Source organism: Arachis ipaensis, chromosome B01 (genome assembly GCF_000816755.2).
Source record: "Arachis ipaensis cultivar K30076 chromosome B01, Araip1.1, whole genome shotgun sequence".
NCBI lineage: Eukaryota > Viridiplantae > Streptophyta > Magnoliopsida > Fabales > Fabaceae > Arachis > Arachis ipaensis.
In genome coordinates, this window is record NC_029785.2 from 126,656,308 (window position 1) to 126,667,931 (window position 11,624).

Consider the following 11,624-nt stretch of genomic DNA (forward strand, 5'->3'; position numbering starts at 1 on the left):
TCCTGAATAATTATAATGATATGGGTATTTTATATAAAAATTAATACAAAAATAATTTAAATTCCGTACAATATTTTTTTATTTTTATGAGCTATTAAAAATGAACGAAAAAATATTGTATAAAATTTGATTTTTTTTGTATGGGTTGTTATATAAAATACTAATATCATTATAATTATTCATTTTGAAACATAGTACAACTAAGATTTTACTTCGTATATGTGATTAATTGATGAACCGTTAGAGATGGTCGATTTTTTTAAAAGATTTTCGGTTTGTTAATAACTCCTCCAAACGGTGCCGTTTGAGATAAAAAAATGAATCCCGAATGGCTTAGGCCCGTAACCCAGTCCCAGTCCCACACTCCTCTCCTCTCCTCTCTGAAATTGAAAGAAGAACCCTAGCTCCCCAAATCGCGAGCCCGCAGCCACCGCAGCGTCAGACTGAGAGAGAGCGTGCTGAGATAAAAAAAGAAACTATTATAGTTAAAGCAATAGCAGAGGTTGAAGGCCAAGCGCATGAAGCAATTGACTGAGGACCATAAAAGGAGAAGGCTTATAGAATGGATGCAGGGTGAAAGAGATAAATGGCTTGCTGCGATCAACACATCCTTTGGTCATATTGAAGGTATGCAACTGTTAACAAACCTTTTGGGAATTATATCAGATTAAGAAACAAAAAATTAGTGCTATATATCAAATCTTATTTTCATACCCTTTTTATTCTGTAAGTCTTGAAATGCCAGTATTTATGATACAAAATAATTTGCCAACATACAAAAATAAAATAATTTCATGCCTTTTCAAAACTTCTTGTGATTTACAGTGCCTAATTATTGCATGTAAATACGGTGATTTCCTCTTCAGCATATATTGCTTCTTATTTTGATTTTTCAAAATTAAACCCCATTTTCCCATGTAAATGAAACACAATAAATGTTGGCCGTTAATTTCTATCCTAATTTTGATAATTATTTTATTTTATTAATTATTGATATGATTCAGATTCTTTAATCCTGAATAGTCCAAAATCTTTTCGTCTTTTTCCTTAGTTGAATTTTGATAGAAACGTCAAGATTTTTGCAATCCTTACCAATACTGGGCCTGAATAGTGCTGTGACTCTCTATAAATATAGCATGGATGATCACCATCAAAGTTCAGAAAACCGGACCGGTCATCAAACCGCTCTAATTACTGGTTCACTGGTCTAACCGGTCCAACCGGTGATTCAACCGAAAAAATCGTTTTAGAATAGAAATAATAAATAAATTATAAATACACATCCTAAAATATAATTATAGTCTAATATAAATCTTAAAAATTGAGTGGGTACTGCTGAAAAATTATAGTCAATTCCCCAAACAAACATTGTATGTACTGCTAAAAAATAGACTAAACAGATTTCAAAGTTTGTAAGTTTAAAACTAGTTTAGAGTTTATGCAAAGAGAGATGAGCAACAGGTACATAACTCAGCAGATTATCATGCCAAAGGAAAATATGCACAGCTAAGGTAACGCCAAACAAAACAACCACAATGACACATTCCAAGCTCAGTTTGGTGTTACAGCAAAAATTACATTAAGGTGCATAATCAAATCAAGCTCAGGCAACATTCAACTCAACAGAAGACTGCACAAGTAGGAATTACAATGCATAATGGAAAGAAAATTCAAAAGCTTATGTTGATCAGACATAAAAATTAAATAAAAAATTCCATTCAGGCATTTCATCAGGCAGGTTATGTGCAGAATATAGAAACAGCAGTCACAGTTCAATCACAATAGCATTCACAGTTCAGACGTTGCAGCATTCAATCCAGAAAAATCCAAAATACTCAGCCAGTCAACAACAACATTCAAACCAGAAAACAGAAGTCAGCTAATCTAAAGCCTTCTAGTGACTCGAATAAAAATCCAGAACAGAATTGAAAGCAAGTAAAATAAGGCAGTAAAAAGGGAACAGGGCAGGGAGCTTGGGGGTAGAACCTGCGTTGTAGAAGAAGAATGGGGGAAGGAAGGTGAAGGCGAGGTGGAGAGGGTTGCAGCGGCACAGAGGTCCGCCGCTGCTGGTGCTCGCCGGACTAGGAGGGCGCGGCCTAGGGCTGGCTGTGGCGCAGCAAGGTCGCTGTCGCAGAAACAGCAGAAATGAAGGAGAAATGTAGGAGAAGAAAGGGAAGAAAGAGAGAGAGAAAGAGAAGAGAGGTCATTAAATTGGAATACAATAAAATAGAAGACCAGAATTAAGCAGAGGAACGAAGAACGAAGAAGATGAGCAGAGGAAGTTCAGAGAAGATGAACATTGAAGACAACGACTCACTCACCTGGGTTCGATGGAGGGCTACTGGGCTGGGAGCCTGGGAATGCTTCAGTTCAGAGTTCAGAGGGCTAGGGTTCACTGGGCTGGGAACTAGGCGTCGGCGGTGGCGCTGACAACCTGAGACTGCGGCGACGATGGAGGGCTACTGGGCTGGGAGCCTGGGAATGCTTCAGTTCAGAGGAGGAGGGCTAGGGTTCACTGTGAGACTGAGATGAACGAATGGGGCTCGTGGGAAGAAGGGGGTTGGGTTCGCGAGTGGGTCCTGGGTCGGGTCGGGTTTCAATTTTTATGTTTTTAAACAATTACAAAAACGGCGCCATTTAGAAGAACCGGCCGGTCACCGGTCCGGCCCAACCGGCCGGTTTTTGACCGGTTCACCGATTTTCAAACGGTTTTTTGTCTGGCGGTTATTAGAGGAGGACCGGACCGCTTGCGTCGTCGGTTCGCGGTTAAATTGGTCGAACCGGCCGGTCCGGTCCGGTTTTCAGAACCTTGATCACCATACTGAAATTCATAATATTTGAGTAATTTTGTTGTGGCAGGTAGCAATGGCAGCTAGGTGAGTTCATGTGCCATGTGGTGAATTTCACAATATTTTTTTTATCTTTCACTAAATATGAGGACTTTGATTTTTAGGTATGATCTCATCAAGTGTATCAATGCTGGTCCAGAGCATAAGGTGTGAAAGCTCAAAGTACATGTCATTAGACTTTGGACTGTTTCTCACTTTGCAAATTCTGGGGTGAAGGCACCTATTGAGATGGTTGTCCTTGACGAAGAGGTAAAATCTTCTCTTTGCATTTGAGATTTATTTTCGTAATGACTGAGCAATAAACCTCATTTATCTATGACTCTATAAAACTAATGCATTCAGGGGGATACAATTCAATGCTCTATTAAAGGCATATTTGTTCCTATCATTGAGGGCCTACTCGCTGAGGGCAACGTGTACGTGTTCACTAATTTTGCAGTTGCTTTGAATACCATCAAATTTAAGCATACTAGACACGAATTTAGAATCAACTTCAAGAGGGACACGATTGTGCGTCCGGTACAAGATTCCTTAGTTCCATTGAACGGATTCAATTTTGTTCCGTTAAAAAAAATTCATGCGGAGTCTAAAGAAGGTGGTTATTTAGTTGGTAAGTACTTTGTCTTAGAGTAATCTATAACGCATGTGTTGTTTAATTCTTTGAGGTCTATATTTAACGCAAAATAATTTATCATAATTTTTGTATTACATAATATGTCTATATTTAATGTATGTCATTTGAATTGGCTGATGCGTCATTTTTTGTTATAGGTATAGTATTAAAAAAATTGTATTATTTAGTAAAATTATTCTTCAGTTTGTTATTGGCTTTGTTTTCTATTATTATGCGTTTTATTTTAACACATCTAAACACAGATTTCATATATATAGCAACTAAAGAATTAGTACCTTTAAAGGAATCGTTGGTAACAAGTACTAACATATTTATTTTTTGTTTCTTCATGAACTTCGATTTCTAGGCTCTAACTATTTATTAACAGTCTTTTATATTTTTATTTTTAAGAAAATTAAAAAATCTGATTTCAACATGGATGAAACTTTGGAAAAAATATGTCATTTTTGGACAAAAATTTGAGCAGATATAGTTTTGTTAATGGAAAGATTGGTGCCTTTATTTTGTAGATGTGATAGGTCAGCTTGCCTCTAAGGGTAACTTGGTCGAGTTCACACAGGACAGGAAGCCGTCAAGTTATATCACCATAAAACTTGATGATCTTGAGTAATGCTTAATATCTTTTTGATAGTGGCTTTTGTTTTAAAATCTTATTTTACAATTTTGTGCCTCTCTTTACTTTACAAGCATTGCTATTTCTTATAGGGGTGGACAAAAATTAAGGGTAACGTTGTGGCAGACTTTTGCTTTTGACTTGCTCAAATATCTAGAGGAACACCGTGTCTTACCTATGTGGTTATTCTCCAAATGGGCAAGATGAAATTTTAGTAGTTTGTTTATTTTACTGGTATTTGAATGCATGTTTTGTGTCATCATATGCTTCTGGTATTTTCTTTAATTTGTTATGTCTTTTTGTAGGAGTCATGAGTGTTTCCAACACAAACTACAATTCGAAACTGTTTATCAATGTTGAGTTTCCAGCTGCCAGGGATTTCTTTGCAAGGTACAGTGTATAGATCAGTAGTGTGGCCAGCAGAATATTTATACTAGGCTTTTGATTATTTAACTATTAACAAATTTCATAAATTCTGATTTAAAAATGCAAGGGTGAACAAATTGGATCCTGTTGGCAGACAAGGCATAATGCCGCTGGTCTATGATCAACCTGTTTCAATTGAGGAAGACTTTTTGCGTCTGTCAGTCTACAAAACAATTGCCGAGATAAGGGAGCATAATCAGGTAAAATCCTTTCTTTATTAGTCTTCCTTTTTTTCAATTATTATGTCTAATGTTTGTTTGATCATAATCTCAATTATTGTGTTGTACCCTTGCATCCATTGATTTTAGGATGCTGTATTTGTTACTGCCAGGACGATTAAGGAAGTTGAGACCGAGTTTGGTTGGTGGTACACAGGATGTAAGAAGTGTCGTCGTGGCTTAAGGGAACTTGAGAAAAGATATTCTATCCCAATTGCGTTGAAGACTACAGGTTCTATGTGCTAAGGTATGACTCACGATACTTCTTTAACATTGACACACTACATACTCTTTGTCTAAGAAAATAATGGTATAAACTAATTATTTGTATTATTTCTTGATAAATTTTGTTGTTAAATTCTATCATTCGTGATTCAGTTAGCCTAATAGGTTAAAGATAATTGATTTTAAATAAGGCTAACCATCTCTCTCAAAGCATAACATATAGCAAGAGTTAAACATAATTAACCAAATGAAAGGGTTTCATTGTCATTTAGAGGTGGATAGGTATATCAAATTGTACATATTATTTTTTGTGGGTCATGCTTTTTGGGGTTGTGATGTGTTGTTAAACTATTCTCCTGTGTGGGATGGAGACTCTTGGATAAGCCATTAAAAAACCATTTGCGTCCAATTCAATAATAACATAGTATAGATAGTCTGATTGTTGGTATAATTTATGTAGTATATTGTTCTTGAATTATAAATTCTTTGGTGAATAATAGGTACAACATCCACATAAGGGTGATAGACCACACCGATGCTGCCTCTTTTGTTTTGTTCGATGGAGAAGCTGCAAAGTTTCTTGGAGTTTCTGCCAATGACCTTAGACAGTCTTGTGTGACTAAGGTTTGATGTCATATTCACTTTTTTTTGTTATTTGTTTTGAACTATACCTTAATTTTTTATTATTTATGAGAGCATGAATGAACTTTTTTTCGCTAACTGTGAAGGGTGTTGAGAAAAATTCCTGTCCCGAAGAGATTAATAAGCTTAGGGATATTAAGTTCATCTTCAAAGTGCAACTCAAGATGAGGAATCTGAACTCTTATGGATTCATGTGCTGAGAATGACTAATGAGAATTCTTTGGTCTCTGCTTTCCTAGATAAATACAATCCTGACCTTGTAACCTCCTCTAGCTAATAACTTTCTCTTTTGTTTCGGTATTGCAGAAATAGATCAACCAGATTTTGATGATGTCTTTTTATTGAATCAATTGTTTTGTAGGGCCTTTTGTCGCATGAAAATTCTGAACTATTGAGTTTGTCTACTGGTCCATACGACACTTCTAAGGTTTGTGTCAAATAATTTCCAATTTAAATTGTTACAATGATGCTCTTAGTCTATATAGTCACTAAAATATTATTATTCTTATTATTATTGGTATATAATGGCGTATCGTAGGCTTATGAGAGTGAGTCAACTCCATCACCTGCAGTTGATGAGAAACATAATTTTAAGATTCTTGGAGCTAAGAAACATATGGAAGAGGTTGGAGAGGAGTCAGTTTCATCCAAATCTAAGAAAGGGAAGTGAGTTGTGATGGAGGACTAAATCATCATGCCTCTACACAGTTCAATTTATAATATATGAGAATAATTTATTTAAACTATTATTTGAATAAACTATGGTTGTTTGAGAGTGATTAGGATCTATCATATATGAGTAGCTTATTTCTCTTTAATCTTTGTGTTGCCATTAATTTATCTCTTAGGACTTGATACAAGAGTTGTGATACAAGAGTTGTTTCGTTTATTTGTTTATTTAATCCAAGATTTGAGTGTGTTTTCCTTTAATAAATACTTATTATTATTATTAGTATTTGAATAATTATATAAAAAAATGAAAGCCCGTTGAAGAAATAAATGTAATATTAGTGGTGGTGATAATATGTTGGCAATTGAAGGAGAGTTGAGTGAGATTCAACTATGCACAGCATGCTCGGTCTCGGAATATCTTAAACCTTGCATTGGAATCCCCTCTCTCACATGGACGTGATTACTACTCTGAAAACTTGGGAATAAATCATGCATTATTGAAATCTTTTGTTCATTCATTATCATCATCATTACCGTATACTTCTTCATTTTTAAAATAAGTACGGCTTTTACTTTAATTTTTCAATGAATATTTTAATTTTTTAATAAATATAAAATTTAAAATTAAAGCAAGAATTAATTTAAAATAGAAAGAATATATTCAATGATCAGAAATAAGACCTTTTTTTTTAATCAATCTCTTCATTTACCAAAATACGTGTAGAAAATTTGATCAATCACAAATAGTCTCTTTATAAGTTAGAATAATTATTCGTATATGTAATTATTTCATTGTAATCATGGTAAGTCTCTAAACTAATTCATTAATATATATAATTTAAAACCCTAATCCCAATTGCATGCGACCCATATATAATATAATTTTATCATACACAAAAAATGAGATTGATAATCGAATAGGCACACTTCGGTAATTTTCATGCAACCAGTCAAATTTTTTAGTTATTTCTTATCTGTGAGAGAAAATAACATAAATTTTATTGTTTTTTTTGTTACAATTCCAATGAAGCTATAAATGAGCGGGATAGAAAAATTGTGGCAATATTAAGAAACATGCTAGACAAATATAATAGTTTGGCAAAGAGTTTTCACTATGCAAGAAATAGGTACCAACAAAAAAATTGCACAAACATAAAGCTTAAATTGATTAGTAAAAAGACTACAGATGGCAGGACATATAACTTGCCATCTGCATCTGAAGTGGCTGCATTGATTATTGGCGATGTCGAACAACTTAGCAAAGATAGAGATATTATTATAGAGAGTCAATCTAGAAAGCTCCAGCCGATTGATGTTTTTCATCCATCTTATTTAGCCTTGCAATATCCATTGTTGTTTTCATATGGGGAGGATGGATTTCGTTTGGGTATTACAACATTAGATTCTATCTCCGCTAGGCCTACAAAGAAAAACAAAACAATCACTTTGTGACAATTCTTTGCTTTTCGACTACAGAAAAGGACAGGTGAATCTCCGTTAATTCTGAGATCAAAGAGATTATTCCAACAGTTTCTGGTAGATGCCTACACAATGGTAGAATCAGAGAGGTTAAAATTCTTTAGGTGTAAACAACCACAATTGAGGGTTGATAAATACAAATGTCTGCATGAAAGTCTTATAAACGGGGATGTAGATGCTGCAAGGCTTGGCAAAAGAATCATTCTTCCCAGTACTTTTACCGGTGGACCTAGGTATATGATGAATAATTATAAAGATGCATTTGCAATTTGCAGATATGTAGGATATCCTAGCTATTTCATCACCATGGCCTGTAACCCTGAATGGGATGAGATAAAAAGAGAAGCAACTTCCATTGGATTGAAGGCAGAAGACCGTCCTGATATATTATGTCGAGTTTTCAAGATCAAGCTTGATGGTTTGATTGATGATCTCAAAGAGGGAAAAATCTTTGGCAAAATTTTGGGATGTAATTCTGTGTTTATGCAATGCTTTATTAAAATCTTATGTTGTAATTCTTTGCTCATTTGTCTTTTTCAATTTTCAGACGTTTACACTGTAGAGTTTCAAAAGAGAGAGCATCCGCATGCACATATTCTTTTATTCATGAGTAACGAGTTCAAGCCACAAACACTAGATGACATAGACAAACATATAACAACTGAGATTCCTGATGAAAATAAAAGGCCAAATCTACATGGAGCTGTTCAAAATTACATGGTACATGGTCCATGTGGTCCATACAACAAGAATTCACCTTGCATGAAGAATGGATCCTGTTCAAAGTTCTATCCTAAAGAGTTTAGGCAGCGAACACTCATTGATGAGGCCGGATTTCCCAAATATAGGCGTACTGATAACGGTCGAACAGTGAAGAAAATGGAATGTGTACTAGACAATAAGTTCATTGTTCTGTATAATCCAAAATTGTTGCTCAAGTTCGGGTGCCACATAAATGTAGAATACACATGCCAAACAAGTTCTATTAAGTATCTGTTTAAGTATGTACACAAGGGTAATGACCGCGTAACAGCTACTCTATACAATGCTGGTGATCCGTCAGAAGCCACACAAGTTGTTGGCGAAATTAGGAATTACTACGATTGTAGGTACATTTCGGCATGTGAGGCAGTCTGGCATCTATTTGGATACGAAATCCAAGAGAAAGAACCATTTGTGATTAGACTTCCATTCCATTTGGAGGATGAGCAACGTGTGGTTTATGGTGAAACTTCTAATGTGAATGATATCTTCGAAAGAGAAATATCTCATAAGTTCATATTTTTGGAATGGATGGCGGCAAACATGTCATATCCCTATGCTCGAAGTCTGACTTATGCTGAGTTTCCAACCAAGTTTGTTTGGAAGGACGATTCTTCAAAGTGGTTTCCTCGAAAGAAAGGCTTCGCAATTGGAAGGTTGACTCATGTACCTGCAGGTAATGATGCGTTTATATTCAATTTTGATCTTACTTATTTAATGATTTAAATTTAAAATCTTAACAGCCTGTACCCCACGTCCATTTTATTTGATTTATCTACACTAGAAAATAAATGTTCAAATAACTTTCAACAGTTATAATCTGTAGATTATACAATTTTTTATTTTTCTATATTTTTTAGGAAAATTATTCTTATGCGGATGTGTAGCTACATAATAATTAAAATAGCGTAGCTTAATCCATTTAACAACTTAAAAATGGGATTTTAACTAAGTTTTTTGCAGCAAATACCGAAGAATATTACCAACGACTTCTCTTGAATACTCAAAGAGGATGTATGAGTTTTTGAGATATAAGAACAGTAGGAGGAACAATTTACGCTACGTATAAAGATGCATGCTTCGCCCTTGGACTCTTGCAAGATGACAAAGAATTCATTGATGCAATTAAGGAAGCAAGCTCATGGGCCTCAGGATCATATGTTAGGAGGTTATTTGTCATTCTATTAACATCCAACAATATCTCAAGACCAGAACATGTCTGGGATAGATGTTGGCATGAACTCTCAGATGATATTTTGTATCGACAGAGAGCTATGATGAACATGAGCGGTGATTTTTTATTAATTACAATGATAAAAGTTATTCCTTATTGATCATTTTTAGTTTGATTGAATTTTTACAGTATCGTATAATATGCAGAGTTAACAATGTCAGATGATGAGATTAAGCAGTTGTGCTTAATGGATATAGACAAGATCTTACATTCCTATGGTAAAACCTTGAAAGACTATCCTCCTATGCCTTTAGCAACTGAAGTTGATAGTTCTTTGTTAACCGAAAGGGTTTTTAGGGAAGAGCTAAACTTTAACAGGGATGATTTAAAGAAAAATGCCTTAAACATGTTAGCCATCGCAACACCTGAGTAGAGATATGCATTTGATAAAATTGTTACAGCTGTGTATTGTGATGAAGGGGTTTTTTCTTTGTGTATGGTCATGGGGGTACTGGAAAAACATTTCTCTGGAACCTTATGTCTGTTGAGATTCGCTCAAGGGGTGATATAGTGTTAAACGTTGCTTCAAGTGGTATTGCATCTTTACTTCTTCCCAATGGAAGAACGGCACACTCAAGGTTCAAAATACCGCTGAATATAACTGAGGATTCTGTAAGTAACATCAAACTTGGTTCCCCTCAAGTAATGTTGCTGTTGAAAGCCAAACTTATAATTTGGGATGAGGCTCCAATGGTTAGTAGGTACTGCTATGAAGCGCTTGATAAATGCTTGGGTGATATTATGAGGTGTTCTCCAACATATAGCAAAGATTTTCCTTTTGGAAGAAAAGTGATTGTACTAGGTTGAGACTTTAGACAAATTCTTCCTGTCATTCAACGAGGATCGAGACAAGATATCGTTTATTCAATCGTGAATTCGTCTTACCTTTGGAAGTTTTGTCAAATGCTCAAACTAACAAAAAATATGAGACTCTCTGTAGGGACGACTGCTTCAGATCAAGATGAGATAGAGCAATTTGGTGAGTGGTTATTGAAAGTTGGTGATGGTCTAATAGGTGACAATATGGATGGTGAATCTGAGATATGTCTTCCAGGAGATATTGTTATTCCTTCTTCGAACCAGGCATTTGATGAGTTGGTTCATTTTTCTTATCCAAATATTTTGGAAAACATGTCCTCAAAAGATTTTTTCAAAGCAAGAACTATACTGGCTCCCACACTAGACATCGTTGAAGAGGTCAACAACCATCTGATGGCTATCATTCCTGGAGGAAAAAAAATTATATCTTAGTTCGCATTCCATTTGTATGGATGAAGGGAATATGGAGAGTCAACTAGATCTCTATGGTCCTGAATTATTGAATAGCATAAATTGCTCTGGTTTGCCTTCACATAAATCTTCTATTAATATATAATAAGAGAGTAGTAGTAGGTTAGTTGCTTGACAAGTGGCAGTTTGTATAATTGACAAGTGTTACTCTTGGTTGCATGACAAATGGCAAAACAACAAAAATTAATATTAATAAAGTAATAAAAAATCTGAAGATCTATGAACAAAACAATTGGCGGGATTTTGATTCAAATTGAAATTCGAAATGATTTTGTTACAACTGTCTTCATATATATGTTAGTTAAACGGTGAAGAAAGAAAAGAAGGAAAGAGAGAGAAAGAAACCGACGGTCACAGAGAAGAAGGTGACGACGAACAAAGAAAATGACGGTTGAAGAAAGAGATGACAGAAGAATAAGAGAACAACGGTGAAGAAAGACGAAGAAAGACGGTCGACATATATAACAACAAACACATTTACTTATTTATTTTTTTTAATTAATTAAAATGTGCTCAAAACAAATTATTTGAAAAAATTATTAAAAAAATAAAAATTATTAACTACCATAAAATTCATATA

The 11,624-nt window shown here is 34.8% G+C and overlaps 1 long non-coding RNA gene across 2 annotated transcripts in view; it reads left to right on the forward strand.

Moving 5' to 3' along the window:
- The window catches only part of LOC110263154, a 10,601-nt gene continuing 424 nt past the window's right edge, over window positions 1,448-11,624 (forward strand). Inside the window, exons 1-3 of one of the 2 annotated variants that reach the window (XR_002348298.1) lie at window positions 1,448-1,511; window positions 1,723-2,069; window positions 3,078-3,080. This is a non-coding gene — a long non-coding RNA (uncharacterized LOC110263154). Of the gene's footprint in view, window positions 1,512-1,698; window positions 2,070-3,077; window positions 3,081-11,624 lie in introns of those variants that run through there. The other variant, XR_002348297.1, reaches the window with a different exon arrangement.